General features: G+C 44.8%; 1 protein-coding gene across 1 annotated transcript in view; it reads right to left on the bottom strand.

The window, feature by feature from the left end:
* Nucleotides 1-7,402, bottom strand: part of LOC135369152 (atlastin-2-like) — a 33,564-nt gene extending 26,162 nt beyond the window's left edge. The window contains exon 1 of the mRNA XM_064602811.1: nucleotides 7,302-7,402. The gene's annotated coding sequence lies outside the window, so the exon portion shown is untranslated. The remainder of the gene's footprint in view (nucleotides 1-7,301) is intronic.
* Nucleotides 7,403-21,352: the final 13,950 nt, after the last annotated feature.

The following is a 21,352-nucleotide window of genomic DNA, read 5'->3' as shown; positions in this document are numbered from 1 at the left end:
TATCCCATATTTTTCTGTTGATGCGTTTTTTTATAATGGTCAAATGGCACGTTTCGTGCCACACCCTGAATATACAGGGTGTCCACGCTAAGTGTGAACAGATTTTTTAAAAATCTATCAATCACTTTTTCCGAGATGAAATCAATTGCAATATAGCATATGCTGAAGGGCACTCCCTAGGGGGGCATTAACAGACTCCTAAGGCAATGTCTTAATTAACTTTCAATAATTAACTTTTTAATTATAAAAGCTACGAAGTTGCTCCAATGAGAACATCTGATCTCTTCGGTCACCAGATACCAAAACCGTTTTCAGAACAAAAATCCGTTCGGTAGATCGTCCGCAAAAAATTCGTGAAGGAACGCCATTTGTTTCTTTATTTGGTTCATTGCGCATCTTCAAAGAAGCGGCTTTCCTTTACCCCCAGTGTGAAAGAGCACAGTGCCGCCTCATGCGTCGAAGATAGCTTTAACTTGCGGAAACAAAACAAAAACACAAATCTATCGGGTGACTCTATCGCGACTGCCCTTATCTTGGGCTGCATTTTCTGTTTTCTTTTAATCTTTTTCCAGGACGCAAGAGGCGATAGTGTGCTCTTTCATCCTCTCGTATTGGGGGCGAAGGAAAGACGCGTCTCTAGAGATGCGCAATGAATAAAATAAAGAAAAAAAAATGGCATTCCTTCACGAATTTTTTGCGGACGATCTATCGAACGGATTTTTGTTCTGAAAACGGCTTTGATATCTGGTGACCGAAGAGATCAGATGTTCTCATTGGAGCAACTTCGTAGCTTTTATAATTAAAAAGTTAATTACTGAAAGTTAATTAAGACATTGCCTTAGGAGTCTGTTAATGCCTCCCTAGGGAGTGCCCTTCAGCATATGCTATATTGCAATTGATTCATCTCGGAAAAAGTGATTGATATATTTTTAAAAAATCTGTTCACACTTAGCGTGGACACCCTGTATACATACACATACAGATTCAGCAAAACAAAACATATTCAGGACATATTCAGGAACAGGAACATAATACGAAGATATTTACATTGATACATGCAGTACAGACATACAGATGTAGAGTACATGACACTAAGGGGAATGAAAAAAAAACTGTACAACTTCACATTTTGCTGAGTGAACGTTTTGAAAACGTTTGTATGGGGGTTACAGTATCAAGGGAGGGGTGTACTGCGTTTGTCATTTGTTGAATACGTGCGATCGGATTTGCAGGCATATGGTGGGATAGGTACAATATATTAGAGTGTCTGGTTACATCGACAGGTACGACGATATGAAGCTGATGTAACAAAGATGGTGTATCGAGAAAACTGTAACACTCTCTTGTAACACAGCACAATGTCATGAAAACGGCGTCGCGTTCAGAATGATTCGAGGTTAGGAAATGACATTATCTCTCTATAGACATACATTCTAAAGTCAGGGCTCTTACTCAAAATTTCGCTATGTAGAATGTGTAGAATTCTTTTCACGACAGATTCAATTCGAGACGAGTCACTGTAGGAAAGAGAGTTCCACACTGGAGACGCGTATTCTACTAACGGTAAATGTAAGGAACGATACAGGTGTAATAATAATAATAATAATAATAATAATAATAATAATGGCAACGCGATGTTACACGTAACATTTGTCTGCGCAGTGTAGCGACATGTTGCAAGTGCCGCAGGGCAGGACCGCGGACCACATAATTTGGTTCTTTTGACGTGCACCGGAAGTCTTCCACACACGGTGCTGGAAATTTCCGGGGAATGGAAGTGACGTAGTGATGACACCAGCTTAAGTTGAGCAGTATTGAAGGCGCCGTGTCATCTCAAGTCATTCCTTGTTCCCTCGATAAGCAGGTGTCCTGAGCCCCTGGTATGAACTCGGTGGAGTGTAAATGACTTCCATATTTTTACTTCACATATGACATTGACTTTTATCCCACCGCCTAGTACGTGCGAATTATAATTTATTATTTCACGGTCTGAGTGCGTGTTTTTCATTGGATGCAGCTCGCAAGGTCGGACTTGCACTTCAGCGGTGTCTCCACACGTTTCGTGAATAGTGAAAGTTACCAGGTGTGCTTGAGCACGGGCGCAGACCATAAAGTTTCTACCCGAAAAAGGATGTGTTCACTGCTGTGTTGAGTTTTTTCCTTTGCACTTTTTTTTTAATTCTGTGTTTGCGCTGCGAAAACGGCGTATCCAGACGTGAGCAGATGGAGAGAGAGGACAGAGGAGAGGGGTGGGGGACAGAGATCATATAATACGTCCTGGGCCGACTGTGGGAACTCTGGGACCGACTGTTGGGAACTGTGCCAACATTCATCTGGAAGGCCTTCCGCAAAACCCAGGGAAAAAACCTCAGACGGCCCAGCCGGTGGCCCGAGAGCTTGTACTGTGGCGCTCTAGAACCATTTCATGGGAAATGCATAGACGTTCGGCATCATTCGTGATTGTTATCCGTTGTTGTTACCGGTGGCATAGCCAGAGGGTGGGTGTTCGGGTGTTTAACGCCCCTCCAGGTTCAACTTTCTCTCTCTTTCCTTTCTTTCTTTCTTTTCTTCTTCTTTTTTTGTGTAGACAAAACAGTGCTGAAATCATGTTCCTTATGTCAAGTTCCCAAGTTCATGTCGAGTGCTGCTATGGCGATATTGAGCACTTAGAAACACATGCTCCTTCGTTACTTTCGGGATACTTGAAGTAAAAGTTCGGCGCCGGTCTCCTATCCTCCCTGTTAAAGGGCTGAATACAAGTAGTTTATACGCATACCATTCAGGACAACACATCGCCTCACGCATGCCCCCACCCCCCAACCCAAGGCATTGCACGCTACCTTTCACAAGAGGGAGTTGGATGTCCGGAATATCTCAGTCGCTACAGCATTATGTACAGCACGCAGAAGGGAGTCTTAAGCTCTACCTCTGTGTGACCCACGGTACAGTATCCTTAAAGTTAATTGAACATGCGTAGAAGTAGAGAAAAGAGTATTTAAGTTAGTTTACTACATTCTGCTATTTTAGAAAGATGCGTAACACAAATACTCTAATCAAGTTACTGCATAAGTTTAGTGGTATGCTACTTGGGGGTGGGGGGGGGGCGACGCACCCACGGTTGCGGCACGTCCGTCTTTGACACGCTTTTGATGGCAGCATTCAGCAATGTTGCTGCGTATGACTATATTCCCCATTTCCGTTGGGACTCAAAGGGCCCTCGATTCGTCCATACGGTGATGGCGTCACACGCTATACCAAGGATCGTTGAACGAAGCACTCACATTACAACTAATACAGAAGTTCGTGAAATCAAACTCAATCAAGTATCATATATTCAACTTTTTCTCCCGGTTTGTTCAAGCAGCCACTACAATCACGAAAGAAAAACGACTCTTTTGATTTCGATATCGCAGTCATATTCGCTGTTCTACCGCTCGACCAGTGGCGTAGCCACGGGGGGGCTAGGGGGGGGGGGGGGGGGGGGGGCTCGAGCCGGTTATTTGCTCGCTCTGCCGGTTGCCGGTAGTAAGGTGATACCGGCAGCCTTTTGTTGGTATTTGTGGCTCAACACCTTTCATAGGGGCTTTTACGGGGTTTTCCTTTCAACATTCCACTACAGCTTGAATAAATCTGGAGCACAGACCCAACTCCGTAGTCACCAGTCGTTTTCTTAGTTATTCATTATTATTATCATTGTTGTCTTGAGCCAGCACACTTGTTCTTTCTCTCTCTCTCTGTATACTCTCCACCCCTCACTTACTTTCCCAGGAACATTTTCTCATTTCCTTCTAGTCCACCTCCTCTCCCTCAGCCAGTATTTTTCACTACGAAAGGTGGCAACCCTAGCCACGGACCGACCCACACAAATCGTGCATATCCGATAACGTAATATATGATGGGGGGGGGGGGGGGACAGTGTGACGATCGCGAAAGTTCTTGCAGTTCATGGCGTCTATCTAAGAAGCGCTCTTGAATGGTTTTCAAAGTATGAGCTTTTCAAAATACTTCCAATCTCGTGACACCACCTCATTGGTCATGACAGCCAATACATGTAATCGTACTGTGAATGTCTAAATCAACTATTTTTGTTCCTTTTTTTAATCCTCAGTTTGCAGTGTGCACAAGTATGTGTGTTGTCGACACAGGATCAGCGGGGGGGGCGAGTTTTCGTATTGTGCCCCCCCCCTACCTTGGAGGTCTCGCTACGCCACTGCGCTCCACCTAGGCTGGAAGCTGCTTTGTCTGCCTTTATGGAGCGAGCACATGTCTCCTTTAGTCAATCAAAGGTGTCCTTGAAACGTCACCATTATGTCAGCGCGGAGCGTATATGTTTGAGAGTTTCGCATCTTTCGGCGCAGCATGAACCAGTTGGAAACATGATTAGCTTCATTAGTATTGTATGATTCAGAAATATGCACAACGTTGAAATATGGGAGTGGCCGGAGAAGGCAGATAGGAGGCTGCAATCGAACCAAACTTCTTTTCATTGTCTGTCATGTGCACTAACCAAAACGCTTCACTGCCAGGACTTACCGACGACTTGCATAGGGGCATAGTTCATGCCCGCGAGGCTTGTGTAGTGCTCTTCTGTTCGTTAGGGCCCCAAAAAGCCTTCCATCACACACACAAAAAGAAAAAGAAAATGTGCCGAACATGGTTGCATTTTTCCTGTCGAAACCAGCCAAATTATATGTGATTTCGAGAGCTTGCGTTCAAGAGGGTGATTCTATGACGTATTTTTCAATATATTGTGCAAGTAGTGTCCCTACGTTGAATAATTCTGCAGTACCCAGCTCAAACTTTATTTTCTTCACTGTTTGGCGTCAACCTAGAGAAGTGTAACCCATACCCAAGCAGCACGCCAATATTGGTCGAATATTGAACCCATTGGAGCCCTACAAGGACTACCAATATTGGTCCCATATGGGCTGCCAATATGGGTCCAATTTGGGGAGGGCAACCAGGCTCCATATTGGACCAATATGGGCTGCTTATATTGACAGGCGCATTTTGCCCACATTGCCAAGATGGGAGAAATCATGGAAATCATTGGACCTATATCGCCAATACCCAACCAATATGGGTTGAATATTGTGTGCTGGTTGGGTATATTTGCTCTTTCTTGTTTCGTAACATCCCCTGCTAGGGAGAACGTGTATTTCACCAATCCTCCAATGTTGCGCGCAAACGTGGCGATTACTGCTTTGTTTGCAATGTTAAGCGCCTTTCTCTTAGAATTCGCGGTTAAAATAATTATGGTTCCTTATTGTGTGGTACGTCGCGAAGATACAAAGCACTCGCGTTGTGCATCAAGCGGTAGGGATGTCTGAAAACAAAAGTTTGGCGGTGTTGGTAATTTCAGACAGTGATTTACGGAGCGTTGCGGCCCACATAAAAACATCTGCAATATATCATTGGATACGCTACCTCCGAAAGAAACTTGCTTAGGGGATCTATGCTTTGACTCGACTTAGGGTTATTTCGCCGCTAAAACGTCTGCTTGCATTATATTGCTTTCTGTTTCATAGCCTACTGTTCTGTGCTTTACAGATTTACGGCGTTAGATACGATACCCGTCTTCACTCGATTTATATATTTCAGAAGCGGGCATTCTACCTCCCTATCAAATTATATACGTGGACGTCGTATGGTGACCTCTTGTTTGATTCTACCTCACTTGCTTAAAGAAGTGTTTATCACCTTCGCAATGATTGTTTAATTCTACCTTAACCTCACCCTCGCTCAAACTACGGTCCGTCTTCTTTTACTTATTATGCCAGCACGTTGTGGAGCTCGCGACATTTCGAGGATTTACGTCTATCAGCTTATTAGGCAATATCAATCGACTGAATTGTGATTAGTTTTTCTGATAAACACTGGAATGTGGAGAACTGCTGTCTCTACATTTATGCGTTTTCTGCTGCCTATGTGTATTTGGCTACACAGCCATTGTGTACCTGCATTTATTATCATGTTTGAGCCTACTCACAGGCTTGCCTCTATTTATATAAGGAATTTGTACGTGATGTATCCAAATAAATGAAGTTTAAATTGATAGAAAAAGACTTTACATTGCATCAGTTGTAAGCGAAACAGTATACATACATTGACCAGTTGTTTCTGTTTCCTGCAGTGGCTAAACAACACATACACGATTTTGGGGCGAGTACAGGTTGGGACAAAAGTTTACGGAACAGGCGAGCGACGTACTTTTTCTTCGGCGCGACACCCTAGCGGCAGCCGGAAGCGGGTGAGCTCACTGTTTCGGAGGGATGGAAGGGTGCGCTGTGAGCGACACACAGCGGTAACTCGTACTTCCCAGGGACACCCAAGCGACACTGGAGCGACCACTGCGTGTCGCTAACAGCGCATCCGTCCACCCCTCCGAAACAGTGAACTCACCCGCTTCCGGCAGCCGCTAGGGTGTCGCACCGAAGAAAAAGTACGTCGCTCGCGTGTTCCGCAAACTTTTGTCCCAACCTGTACCTCTTGGTTTCATGTACATGTTATTTTTATAGGTGCTCGCACTATCTTGGATTGGAGATGACGAATGCAAGAGTGAGTTATCCTGTGGCACATTTGCTGGCACTTCAGCGTGGCTACAGGTACGATTAACCTTGAGGTAAATGAAAACAGTTACCTTTTTATATCTGACTGCCTTAATGCCCAGTGTTCCTGGTTGACTATGTATTTGCTAATGCGATGATACACTGTTATCCAGAAAATTATGCTTTAACTCCAGGAGAGGGGAAAACGGCTTTTCCCATAGCGAACCCCCTCTAGAGGAGTTCTTTTTTACCACTTCTCGAAGGAGTAAACGTATACTCCTCCTAGGCTATAATGTATATGCTCTGTCGATAGCGTAGCGCTTAGCCCTGCGCCACCGCACATCGCTACGAAACTCGACGGCTAAACACAAGATGAAAACGGCAACAAAATACTAGGAATGCACTGCTAAACAAGTCCAGGCATGCGACAGCACGGAGAAGACACATCGAGGGAAAATGTTCATGATAAGCCGTTAGGCCTAACCGTAGCGTCATCGCACAACACGCAAAAGCTAGCACACGATGACAACCGCAAAATGCAAGGCGCAGGGTGACAAATAAATACCGCTAAACACGCGACAGCATGAAAAAAAAAAGGCTTAGGACGCACAACGCTACGAAACTCAACGGCGTGGAAGTAGCTGGTAACCAAGTCCAGTCATGGGGGGGGGGGGGGGGGACAGCTTAAGACGAGCGCGCTGAAAACGCGCAAACATCGGTAAAAAGGCCTAACCACTACGGCAAATCACTCACCTTTCCCCCGCGGCGACGGCGAAGCGAACGATCGGACGTGCTCTCACCACGAGAGCGGGCGTTCCACTAACCCAGGCGGATGAACGTGTAGCGTAATTCTATTGTCGGGAAAAGCTCACGTGACCTCCAGCGTTCGGCCAATCATAGTGTAAGTTGGGGAAGTTGGTGTAACATTACTAATTTAGAAAGGCAAAGAGATGACAGAGAAAGAAGGCGACACGGTATTTCCGTTGTGTGCATGGAGGAAAGAAAGCTAAGGAGTGAGCATGAATGAGCAGCTAAGGAGGGATGTGTCTCGCCCACTGAACTCTATTTAGAAGGCTGGATAGCGGATGGGTGAGGGTATCGCAGGAAAGGGCACGCCAACCGGCCGCCATATTGCGGTGCTCAAAAGTGCGATTACAGCCCATAGGAATGTATGTAAGCTGTGACACGTTTTGCTGTTTGTGAGCGCTTCCCTTGCTGCTTCGCTCAAATGTTGCCACGGATCGCTGCAGAAATTCCTCGTTATTGGGTTCCTTATATTTTTTGTGTGAAATCCTGTCACGTACATGTTATTTCCTGCTTATTTTGTACTCGTGTGACGCTCGTGTCGTTCCAATTTTGTACTTTGAACTTCTATTATGTGATTTGCTGGTTTCGTGTGGTGCTGCATTTGTTGTGTTACGTTTCCTTTGTGGTCTGTCATCGTGTGCGCGTGTTACTTCTCGTGTTTCTCCCATTTCCTATCGGCTTGAGAGTCTGGAATACTAGGGAGCAGTATTCTCATAATTGAGTCGTGGCATTCAGCAATGTTTGGCGCGTTTCTTTATGAAACTACCTTAATATGCCTGTGAATACTTGGCCATAAACATTATGCTTTGCACAGGAAGTTTAGATATGACTTGGTGTGACAGGAAGGACCGAACGGCAGTACAGCACTTTCAAAGGACTAGGATGAGATGAAGTATGAGATATAAAGGCTATGTAACGGTAAAAACATATCGACTAGAAAAATGTGCACTGGGAAGGTAAGTGAGAGCAAAGTCAATTCAAAATGACTGGGGGTAAAGCGAATATGTCATAAAAAGGCAAAGTAGCAAGGTCTTGTGGTGAAAGCTCCAACACCAAAGTATCGCAAGTCTAGTTGCAAAGGCAAGTTTAAAGCAGTCGACCAGGTAAGTGGGCAGAGTGCAATACTGGTTGTTGAATATGATCAACCTTGAGAATTTCTTTCGCAGATGAGGCCTGGCTGTCACCTATGTACATTCTCTGGCAAGGTGGTACAGTCCGATACTGCTGTTGCACGGCGAAACTTCTTTGATCAGACGGATCACATTGTTTTCATTTGGGCTGCATTCAAATATACGTTGTCGCAAACTCAAGCAGGGAAGAATAGACATTCCTGATTGAAAAATTATTGATTGTCTCTAAGTAAAGTTAACATGCTGGAACTCGTGCTGGAACATGCTGGAACTCGTTAAAGAGACATGTGGCTGGTGTGTTTGTATGTCCCACTAACATGAGTTTGTACGTTAGGCAAAACTTTCATGCAATACTTTTTCCTTTATATGCTTTTGCCCATCTTAGTATTGTCCTATCCAATATGGAGTGGCTCTTAATTGCATATGAATGCATAATTCAGGAGTGTTTTCATATATTGACCTAGCTGCAGCTTTAAGGTGCCCTTCTTGCAGTACTCATTCGAATCATAAACCATCCCTTGAAACTCTTAACTAGGGAACATATAACTCGTTACTGTAACTAAGTTCCTTTTATTGGTAACTATATAACTTAACTCGCTACTTTTGCGCCGTGGTAACTTTCAGAGGAACTCCTTTTTCAGGTAACTTTGCCAAAGTAACTTAAGCTAAGTTCCAAGTTACTTTAAAATCGCTTTTCACTCACGTCCACTTGTTTCCTTGCTTTCTCTACGGTTCCTCCAAGGCATTTTATGTCATAAAACGTGATGTCCAGTAAATGACAGTATTCTGTTCAGGAAGTAAGAACTGCTGCTATTGAAATGAAGCTGAACCATCGTGTGCCCACAGGGAATAAGATGTAAAGCGTTCGAATTGTTGGACATAAACGAAAACTCAACGCATGCAACTCAGGGTCGAACTCAACTGCTTACACGCGCTGCACCTGTGTTGTGCTATTTTGTCTCGGAAGTAGGGAGTAACTCGTTCTTTTTTTTAAGTGACTCCGTAACTGCGAGTTACGTTTCGGGCTGAATAACTTCGTTATTAACTTAGTTACATTTTTCACACGGTAACTTCGTAACGAGTTCCTCTTGGTGGGTAACTTCTCGATCTATGCTTTCAACTCTGCATGCTTTTTGTACACTACATAAAGCATGCAAGCATGCATGTTTTAAATGCATGCAAGTGAATTTCTAGAGGTGCATATTTCGAGCAAGATTAATGAATTTTTCATGCATGTGTGTTCAACCAGCTTTTAGTGCATATAAATCCGGCCTTTACATATGACGCATGCATTATTACTTTCTGGAGCAATTCTTGGAAGTCGAACTTGTTGGGCACAGCGTCATGCCTTCGTCGAACGGTTTGGCCCGTTCTGTCGAAGCACTTGTTTTTAAAATGTTTGCTGAAGACCAGTGATGTCCTCGACGGCGTCCAGTCCTTTCGCCTGACATTCGCCGCACACTTTTTTTAAATCATCTGGGCGGCCGCGAGGGAACCTGCATTGAGTAATTTATGCCATCAGTTACGGAAGGGATCATAAGGCTAATCCAAGCAAGCAATCATCGATACCGTGACCAACTAACTGAGCCATAGATACCACACCTGACAAGCGCAATTCAACGCCTGCTGCGTGCCGAGACCATACCCGTGAACTGCAGGAAGTCTAGACTATCACAATGACTCTATCCAGATAATGTACTGCCTAAAGTTCAACGTTTGGATCTTGAGATGCGAGTCGCAAAGCGCCGCGCACACGCTTGAACAGTAACGTTCTGTCACCCCGCTCGTGGACTAATAAATCACATGTATTTGTAAAACCAAGCCACTTGTTAAATGTCGTCCCCGGTGCCTTGCCAGTACGGGCACCACACTCATAGCCACAGCAGGCGGGCATGACACCACAAAAATGCTACGCAAAGGCGCATGCAGCTGAGTCATGGACGGCAATGTTTTGAGCTTCCCAAGATGGCGGCCGGTGATCGTACGGTTGCACCCTCAATCCGCTGTCCAACCTATTACTATAGAGATCAGTGGTCTCGCCGAACGGGACCGCGGAGGACGGGGAGGGGGTTTCTTGGCGGCCATGTTCGTTGGTCAACCAAACCTCTTCTCTCATTTCTCCGTCTCCTCGCCCGCATACATGTGATGTTGTAAACATTGGCGCCGCGCCCGCCGCCCTTCAATCGCTTCCGTTGCAAAAAGGACGTCTCCGTTGTCTCACTTCGAGTGTCCGGGTGAAGCAGCGAACCGAAAGTGCATGCAGTCTCGCCAGCATGCCGAGCTGTTTCGTTCCCGGCTGCAAGAATCACTCAGGTCGAAGTCTGGATGATGTCACTTTTCACAGGTGAGTGACCTTTGCTTAAAGCCGCAGAAAATGCGGACCTTTAACGAACCTCATCGTTTCTCGTGTAGGATCCCGAAACATCAGCAGCGTCGTGCAGCGTGGCTTCAAGCATTAGGCTACCCTCCCGACCGTGAGCCGTCAAAGTACAGCTTCATATGTTCTTTGCACTTTCGAGAAGAGCATATTGACCGAACCTCGTTGAGCTCGGTTCGTTTGCGAGAGGATGCCGTTCCAATTGTCGCTTATCAGTCAGAAGTAAGAACAAAATTTTCGTGTTAACAACACACATGCACATGCATGAAGTTCACAGCTATACTTTCACCCCGTCACACCGTCACGCAGACACTCAGCATCGCCGTATCCGGCATCAGCATCGAGCTTCGCTCCATGCTCAGCGTCTGGCCCTGAAACTGTGGACATCGGTCAGGTAGGAACGCAGCAACAGACACGGAAATAACCATATCGGTATTATCGAATCAAGCTGTGTGCAACATATGGCTTTCCTGTTTTGTAGATGTGGTCATGAATGAGCCGTATGTAGGTCGTGAAGAATTGGTAATACTTGCAATAGCAATACAGGTTGTCAGCCTTTATTGGAAAACAGGGCGCTTCACAAACAGAACAATGAAGAAAACCACATGCCATGTTTGCAGTAGTTGTTACAAGGTGCTATTTGATTTTCTTTTACAACCCTCTTCGTGCGGTGTTGCTTTTGAAATAAGAACACACACCATGTAATATGCATGCGGGTAATGAGAGATTATAATGTCTCCTAACGAGAACTACAAGATGACTACAAGATGCTCCTGATTATCTGGAAGGCTCAAATCTGGCACCCAAAGTATACTTTTGATTACTTTCAATGGTGTCAATATGACTCCTTGTCGAATTTTTTACTTTCAGTCAACAACAGCTTCTCCAGCCAGCCCCGTTCCCCATCAAGCAGTTCTGCCTGTGCACGTGGAGCACAGCAGCATGCAGGTAATCAGAATGTGGCAGCTGTAAATTATCACTGTGTCACATGCCAAAAACTACCGGAGCACCTCCACCCTTTGTCTTACCCAGGGTGTCGAACCGAAACGTTTTTCGTTCCGGTTTTCGTTCCGGTTACATCATAAACGATCCGGTACCGGTTCTGCTCCGGAGCAAAAAAATAACGGTTAATACCGGTTTTTAACCGGTTCGGCTTCTGCTGGGAATATTCATCCCAACAACAACAAAAAAAAATCAATGTTACAAAATGTAAACCCGTTTATTCCGCATACATGGTATTTAATATTAATAGACAGCTGTGAAATTGGTAGCTCCTGGTTCCTGTAGGTTACTGTCTGATCAAATGGGCTTTCTCCTTTCTTGAAGCACATGCTACAAACGGACTTGTTTGTCGTGAAGTCATACGTAAAGTACTTTCTTGCTGGATTGGAGCGATCGCGTCCCATCCGAATGTCTGTCTAGCCAGCAAGCATCACCGCACGGGTAGGATGCAAATCGAGGAACACCTTCACTCACAAACGCGCTCGACGGCTCCGTTTTATTTTCCTCGTGTACTGCCACTGCCACGTGCCTGCGTGAGCTGCCACTTCGCACAGGCTTGCCCTCGCGTATACGTAAATGTATTCAACTTAGCTGCACTCCAACAAGGGACGCGTTGCGCGACATTACCTATAAAGAAGCCGTTATGCAGCCCCCTTGGGTTGCTGTTTAGTTGAGGAGAGTTTGCGGGGATCAAATTAAAACGACCACTACGGCACATTGCTACATGTTACGGCATGCTACGGCAGAGCCACATGTACCTCTAAGTCTGTGTGCGTGCGCGAACGATAAACCATTGCAAAGGGAGCCTAAGGGTCATACTATACCGACATACATTCCACCGTAACCGTAACCCTCGTATAGTATCCATGACATGACTTCAGAGCACACGACGTCTGTTTCATTCGCCTATCCGTAGTCCAAACCGGCGAAGCTTTTTTCTTGGACCGAAAATCGTTAAATATATTTTTCGGTTTCCCTCCTGAGCGAAAAAAACGTATACGGTTTCGATTCCGTTCCGGTTCGCACCAAAATAGCGGTTTTTTTCGGTTTTCGGTTCCGGTTTTCGGTTCGCTCCGACACCCTGGTCTTACCATTTATCTTTCGTTTTCTTTGAACATATGCTAATACATAGGAACATAATTTTACATTTGCAGGAACCTACTGATCACCTCTGGGAATGTGCAGTGGTGGGAACTGAGCCATCAACAAGCGTCGAAAAAGTGGTAATGCCTGGGACATATCCAGGCGCGGATTTAGGGAGGGGGCTGCCCACTCCCCACCCCCTGAGCTCGACATCAGTGACAGTACCTACTTAGTTATCATAGACATGTGTTACATTGCAGGGCAGCACAGGGTTCCAATCGCCAGGTGAACCATATAGCCCTCCCACAGACCAAGACACAGACGTACATTATGTTTACATGCTCTGTGCTATATGCTTCTGCTCTACCACCCTCCTTAGCATTTTATAGTGTGGCATTTCACATCAGTGGCAATACATACTTACTTCATTGGATGTGTATCACATTACAGGAAAGCACAGGGTTCCAGTCATCACAGGGACCATATAGCCCTCCCACAGACCAAGATATGGATGTATGTTAGGTTTTCTTGCAAGTTGCTTGCTCATGGCATGGTGCAGTTATTATTAGAGCATGGTAATGCTTTTTTCAGTGATTACAGTCATACAAGTTTTTTTTTTACAACAGGGTAAACCTTGTGTAATGTTTCAATATCTACTAGATTAATGATTTGCATTATATTTGCTCCAGTTTCAATAGACTATTCAAGAAACTGCTGAACCTGTGCAGCATAGGACAAGTTCCCAGTCCCGATTGGTAAGACTTGCGGCATCAGACCACATAAGCTGTCATGGTAGTAACTTAATTAGGGCCTGAGGTTTTCCAGCATCCAGCAACAAGTGAACCAGTCGCAGCCTTCATGGACCCGTCCCACATGCTGAAGCTCGTCAGAAACTCACTGTGTGGCGAAAAAGGGCGCATCAACCCTGATGGTCATGCAGTTGGGTGGCATTTTATTTAGAAACTGCACATTCTGTAGCAGAAAGAAGGGCTACACCTCCCAAACCGTCTTAGGGCATCGCACATTGACTGGTGAATGGTGTAGGCAACCCATGAAGGTGAGCTTGGCTGCGCAAACGCTAAGTATGTCCGTTGCAAATGTCCTTACAGAGCGTTGCATGCAGGGCATGGATGGATTTCAAGGAAGCCAACCTACAGAACAGTTCCTCAGAATCATCAATAACATTTTTGACGTACTTAATTCAAGAAGCATGCACCGGAAGAAGGCACTGTGCGCAGCCAACCTCTCTGACGTTCAAGTTTTATTCCGACATACAGACACCTACATCTCAAAACTCAAGGTGTATGCAAATAGTCCCACTCTACTTCAGGGGAATCGCAAGACTGGGTTCTTAAGTTTCAAAATATCGATGAAAAGCCTGCTGACTATGTACGAAGAACTAGTCAAAAAGAAGAAGGTGCTCCAGTATCTTGCAGCACATAAGGTCAGTCAAGATCATCTTGAACTCTTTTTTGGTGCAGTAAGATCATATGGACGGCATAATGACAGCCCTAATGCCCAACAGTTTAGCGCTGCTTTCAAAAGACTCATTGTACAGAATGAAGTCAGGGACGTCAACTCCGGAAACTGTTTGCCACTGGAACAAATTGATATCCTCTAGGTAAGCAGCGCAAAGGCAGCATCATCTGAAGAAATCCACAACACGACAGCTGACCACACACAGCTCTTGCCAAGCCTTCCAAATGAGAGCAGTGAAGAGACCGCCGATCACGACCACTGCCCTGGCCCTGGGTACATCAGAATGTGCGGGACGGATTGTGACTTACATAGCAGGATTCGTAATATGCAAGATACAGCAGTCTTTCTTGTGTGAGACTTGTGCAAGTGCACTGACATGTGCACCGTCTTTACAGCCGACCTACTCACTAAACGAAAAAGCATAGGGGGCCTGCTGTACCAATCAGATTGTGTGGTCAGAATTGCACAGAAATGTGAGCAGGTCCTATCCTCACAGTGATGACTTCCGAGGTACTCCTGCAATTCCTAAACCGTAGCCTGTTCCCAACATTGCATGAGCACATGTTTGATCAAACACCCCTTGGAAATGATTATGTCCATCTTATTTAATGTGTTGCTGAAAGATATATTAATGTCCGGCTCCATCACCTGAGCAAGCAAACGTCACAGGACCTCCATGTCAGATAAATAAGACAGATGTTCACGAAGCTGACCCAGTTTAAGGGACAGTAATGTGTTCACCACATGAGAGTGACAGTAACGTGAGCACACTTGTGTGTATAACCATGCAAATTGTAAAAACACTCGTCATTTCAAGATACTCAAGTGTTCCATAATCTGTAGTGTAAATATATTTTGAAATTTAGTTTTTTACATGTTGCACTCCAGCATAAAGCAGCTTTTGGGTGGAAATAGATACTTTTAGAAAAGATAATGTGCACTATCGTCAGGCATTTGTCATACAAGTAGTTTGTACTATACTGTTTTCCTCCTAGCATTTCTGCGACTGTTTCTGTTCAGTTGTGTCTCGTACAGACATGAGCGAGCAGAAAAATCCCTTATGGCGTGCATCTTGTGTCTTCCGCGGCTACACTTGTAGCCGCGGAGGACACAAGATGCACGCAATAAAGGATTTTCCTGCTCGCCCATGTCTTTACCAGTTCAAATATTGTAAGGAAAATAAAAAGTCAACATTTTCTCACTGAAATGAACGTCATTAGACAGCACGAACGGTATCCACACAGATCGCCGTCTGCCTCGCTGCTTTCTTAGTCTCACAACGGTTAAATCGAACTTTACGTAACACTGTTCGGCTTACTATATCGAATCTGCGTACTTCTGCAACACAAATCGAAAATATAACGCAAGTTTCTCGCCGTGCCGTTCATGTCCAGAGATTCCGACGTGGGGACGGCGGGTTGCCTAGAAACGGGCCTCCGTGGATTGGTCATCTTCGGCCACATGACCTAAATAGCATGCAAGCTCTGATATCAGCTCCAGTACATTTTTGTGTACTGGGGCCATATGGGAGTGCTCACTCCTTGGCTTCCTTTCCTCCATGGTTGTGTGTCACCTTCTTTACCCGTCGTCCCCTTAGCAGCCTAAACTAGAAATCATTGGACGACTGTTTAATAGCTTTGCGGTTTAGACGGTTTGCTGTGCTTTTTTCTTCTTTTTTTTTTTTTGTCTCCCCGGGTGACCTGTGACGCTGGCGATGCTTTCCCTCTCTCATCTGTTCTCTCCCTCTCCCCCGCTTTGGCGGTTCTGGGTGGTTGTGAACTTCCGTACGCGTAGAGTGAAATAAACAACAAAACGCGGAAGCGTTGGCTTTTTCTGTTACACAAGGTGCTTTATTTTTCGGGATAGGTATTTCCAAATCACAAATCTGCAGTCTGCTGTAGCTGCGCCAAACACGAACATGACATGAACATTGTTTCTGGAGTTCGAGTAATTTGTCGAAAGCAACTTTGCATTCACTGATAGCTGATGTCTCACGTGGAAGATTTCACGGTAGAACAACAGTATATTGACTGTACAGGCACACACTTTCACAGATACAGCATGACAGAGAACATATCCATATCATTTTGCTGCTTGTGCAGGCGTATGGTTGACCCGTCACAAAGAACAACTACATGAATGATTATGGGATGAGGTAATTCACCGCAACAATTGCGTCACAAAGAAGCTTGTGCAGCTGGTATGCGGAAAGATGATACTCTAACAACTCAGAGTGGCTTATCCATTCTACTGTACCCATGCAGGTGCTTTTCTGAAGCAGACATGAGCTCAGTGCTTGTACCTGAGGAAGAAAGATCAGAAGAGGGATCAGAAACGCGAAAACCAAAAATTATATCGGCCGAAATGCCGCGTATATGTCACAGGTGTGGTGCTATGCTATGCTAAGCGGCAGAATGGAATAGGAACTGACTTACCTGTCAACGAGTGTGTAGCGGAAAAACGCACTATTGGTCCTTCTTGAATCGTTGTCGCACTAAGCAAGCGAACAAGACCTGCCTTCCACTAATCTATCACTGAATTGACTTGCAGAAGTGTCCATGAGGCTCCGAGTTATTCAGAGTCTGGATCGACAACATGTTAAGGGAAGGCCACTAAAAACCATACAAAGCGGTACCGGTAGGGATCCTTTGCTTGCGTCCCTGCTGCACCCACCATATTTCGAAACTTTACGGCGAGCTGCTCCGGCTCCCGCACCGCCCACAGGGCGTCACCCGCTTGTGCGCGCCACGGAAAGTTCGTAATTTTAAACCTTCCAATGAGCGCTCACATACCGGGGAAGACATACCGGGGGAGAAGCCGCAGGTGCCAATGAGTTGGTGAGGGTTGAGACGTTATAGAGAAAAGGAGTGAGGTCTGCCTGCTGTCAATGGCGGCAAGATTCCAGTCGAGTGCAGCTGTAGCTTCCACAGTTTCGGAACGAAAACCACCGCCCCCCTCGGTCACGTGATCATCCGTAGCGAATCGCGAAGGCAGCGTCGGCATCTGACGCCAAAAAGCGCGCACTGATTTGATTGAACTGCGCATGTGCGCTGCAGGCTCCATCGGATTTGCCTCCCCCCCCCCCCCTCTGTTCCCCGCGGTGGTTCGGTTGTTTCCTCTTCTATTAAAAGACCAGTCACAGTGGGCAGAACGCAAAAGGAGTAAGCGGGACCGAAAACATCACGTGTGGCAACGGTGACTTCCAACGTATGTATGTTTCCTGCTTAAGTGGAAAAGAATGCTGCACTCAGAGCACCATTAATCAGATTTGTACAACAACAGAGGATATGAAAAAATCGGCGGCACAGTGTCGGGTAGGGTTCGGAATTCCGAGCCGTTTTTACACTACCGGGATTTCGGGATTTCGAAATGTAGATCGCGGGATCCCGGGACGGGATCGGGATTTTTTCGCAACTATACCCAGGATGCCGTATAGGACTGTGTCCACTTGCACGACCATGCTATCACAAATTTCGATATAGTTCGCGTCTTCTGTCATCCCCATGGAACATTCTAGCGGAAAAAAAAAGCGTAAAAAAAGCTGCTCACGGGGCAAAACCTGCGTATTACATTGAGCATTCGCACCATGCCCGAATGTCAACCGAAATGCCGCAGTGAAATGCGTCTGTTCTTGTCGTTTGCTACGGAATATATTCTGGCTGCGCCGCAGGATATTTCCCGCAGTTAGTAGTGCACGAGAAGATATATACTTATGACGTACAGCAATGCTAGTTACGCAACCGCTAAAATCAATAACGTATTTCGCATCATCCGGTGGAGTATTCTGGGGATGTCGCTTGTGTGAATACATGGAATAATGCGGTTTCGTCGTCTTGCCTTTCATTCATCCACAGGGACCGTTGTGTTCTAGTCTGCAGCAACGGAGTCTATAATTTTCTGAAAAGGTTTTTCTCTTTTTACTTTCAAATATATGTATACATATATTAACATTTCAAATATACGTGGTCGAGGCAGCCGCCGGAGTCGTTAGTACCACACAGAAGTCCGTCGCTAGCGTGAGTTCGTCTACACCCTTAAAGGTCAGTTATGCCGATATCCCAAATAGTCGAAACGGTTGTGATATTCTGAAAGCCCACATCCAGCTCTCCCCAAAATGCACCTTCATTCTCTCGGTTCGGTACAGTACCATGTCAAAAAAATAGACAATTCATTCCGAAACACACATGGGCGCAGCATTTTTATGACGTAGATGCACCCGAACGGGCATTGTGACGTGTACGCGCCTTCGTACTTGTCAGTGGATTTCAGCTAAGGCTTCTCGCGGCTTCACGTATCTGTGCCTGAAGATGGCGGACAGCCGGCTTCCACCGTTCCGTGATAAGTAAACAGTGCAGCAGCTGCGAACTCATTCGCGAACCAACCTCTGTGCGATGTTGTGACTGGAATTCGTCGTTTGTGTTTTGTGAGCACGTACAATTTGTATCAAGTCGCGTCTGCGTTAGCCCCTTTACAGCACTTGCCGATTGTAGAGACTGACGTTTCGACAGCCGTGTTAGCAAGAAAATGCCGACAGCGTTTTATTCCTGCAGGAAAAAATTGTGCTATGTATTTGAGAAACCGCATACTGCTATGGCACAAGTTTTACGTACGATTTATCAATGTGCAACAGCGTCGACGATGGCATGTAACGATGAGAGACGTAAAACGAAATACAAATCACATTTTAAACTTTTTGTGGGATTCTGTGCATTTTCCAGAAGGTTTCTTTGAATCGCACACTCCGATGTCACGCTGCGTTGTGTGGCACGCTACAAACTACTGCATTTTATGTCTAACATCTGGATATTGTTTGTAACGAGCACCGTCGCACAAAAACATGCACACGAAAGCTCCAGTAGCCATGTGGTTGCACACTATGCAGACGTAAAAGAAGTACCAGAGCACATATTGCCACTTAGAAATGGTGTTTTTAGAAATGTGGTGTCTGAAGAGTTAGGACATAGCATAAATCCTAGAAATCAGGTGCACCTTATCCTTCTGTAGAGTGCTCTTTTAATTCACAACGCAGCCCATGGGGTGTAAAAGTGTTAGAGGCAATTATGTGACCAGTCGTCCTGGGTGACATCACTGGCCAGCCTTGGAATTAATTCTGTGCTCAGGAATTATTGTACAAATCACTTTGTATGTAGGACATGATAAGCAATATGTAAGTTGCAACCTTGTCTGCAGCATTCTCGATTGCCTCTTACCTTTACAGTTAGAGACATGTTACCAAACCATTTGCAAAGGGCACTCTAACAGGGGCCGTGTACCTTGAGTTTTTAATTTATAAAATTTATAAAAATATAAGCATACAATATGTAATATGAAATTTATATAAAATAAAAAATAACCTTTATAAAAATAATTTATAAAACATAAATAAAAAGGATTCATGGAAGCAATCCGTTAGCATACCCATTGCACATGAAGCACAATTATATATGCTTGGACATCATCTAATTAATCATCTGAACCATATGTGTGGCTGCATACGAAATTTTTTAAGCGCATGCTCTACCTTCCTATTCCTACATGTGCACACGAATAACAGTGAATATATGTGAAGCGGCAAAAAGCAACGCTAGACTCTACCATAATTGTGCCCCTTTAACTTTTCCACATTTATGTCTGGTAAGCAGGGAATATCTCACTAGAAAAGAAGACATTTGTGCATTGTTTGGCAAGCAAATAAATATATTTATTTACATTTTCCATCAATCAACAATGTTGTGACCTGGTGCAAATAGTAATGTCAACAAGGAAAGTACTTACAAATTATTCCTATGTGCTCAAATGTAGATATGACAATTATGTTTTTGTACCTCAGCACAGTACAGTTTCAAAATTAACAAACTGCACAGCATCAGCAATCTTAAAGTATCTCAAGAGGGGAATCACATAAAGCTCCAATAATAGACTGTGCAAACAAAGCTCCAAAAAACAAAGTACTTCAAGAAAAATCTGAATAATCGGTTGCCATTGTGATATGTACTACTATGCACAGTTCATGAATGGAACATGCTACCTCATTGCATTGCCTCCATGTGAGCACTAGAACAGGCAGCTTTTTAGGTCGTTCTTTTCGTGTTTTTCTATTGTCTTTTTTGTTTTCTGTTTTTGCAATAGCAAGCATGGCCATAGTGGAACACAAGCAGCCAAGGGCAGGATGAGACATCTACAGTGCGGCTGCTAGCTCTAAACTGATATATTTATTAGCAGACTCTGGACTATACACATATATGCTGCTAAGCAAATGACAATTTAACCAATAGAATAACAGACAAGAAAAAAGGGTTATATATCTCCCCGTCTCCTCATTCTATTTCACAGGCAGCCCTAGTATAATTATGAGTGTGCCCGTGCGTTCCCTTTGAGATAACGTATCTCGGACAGAAGCAAATCCAACAGCGGACTGCTTACACATGCAACTGTCTTGGATTTCTCTAACCACTTGTTATTTAACCGCTGCCTCGAGCTGTGTGTTCTGGAAATTTAGGCAGCATCCAGAGTCCCTGCAATGTGTTGCCATGTTTCTCGAGGGCATCAAAAGTCTGACCTTGGCTGCCTGTGTTTCACTATGGCTCTCAGATACAAACTACCCCATTTCAACACAGTAGAAAACACAGATTTGTAAATAGCATCTGTTGATTGCACTGTACATACCCCCCATATAAAGGATCATAGTGGATACTACATCTTCTGCGATAATGTCAGGAACACAAAAAAAGCTAAATTTGAAACCACTCTTACGTCGTAGTAGTAGTATTTGTGTGAAGCTACGCAATTCCCGTCCTGCAAATAATTTAAACCATATGGTTCATCTGCCAGCGTGATGTTCCCCTGAAAAGCAATTCACACTTGGCGGGAACTACCGGTTCTGAAACCTATCCCTGACATGTGTAGCCATCAGGGAGGAAACCCAA

The sequence above is a fragment of the Ornithodoros turicata genome, chromosome 9 (genome assembly GCF_037126465.1).
Source record: "Ornithodoros turicata isolate Travis chromosome 9, ASM3712646v1, whole genome shotgun sequence".
NCBI classification, from domain to species: domain Eukaryota; kingdom Metazoa; phylum Arthropoda; class Arachnida; order Ixodida; family Argasidae; genus Ornithodoros; species Ornithodoros turicata.
This window is presented reverse-complemented; position numbering and strand designations above follow the sequence as displayed.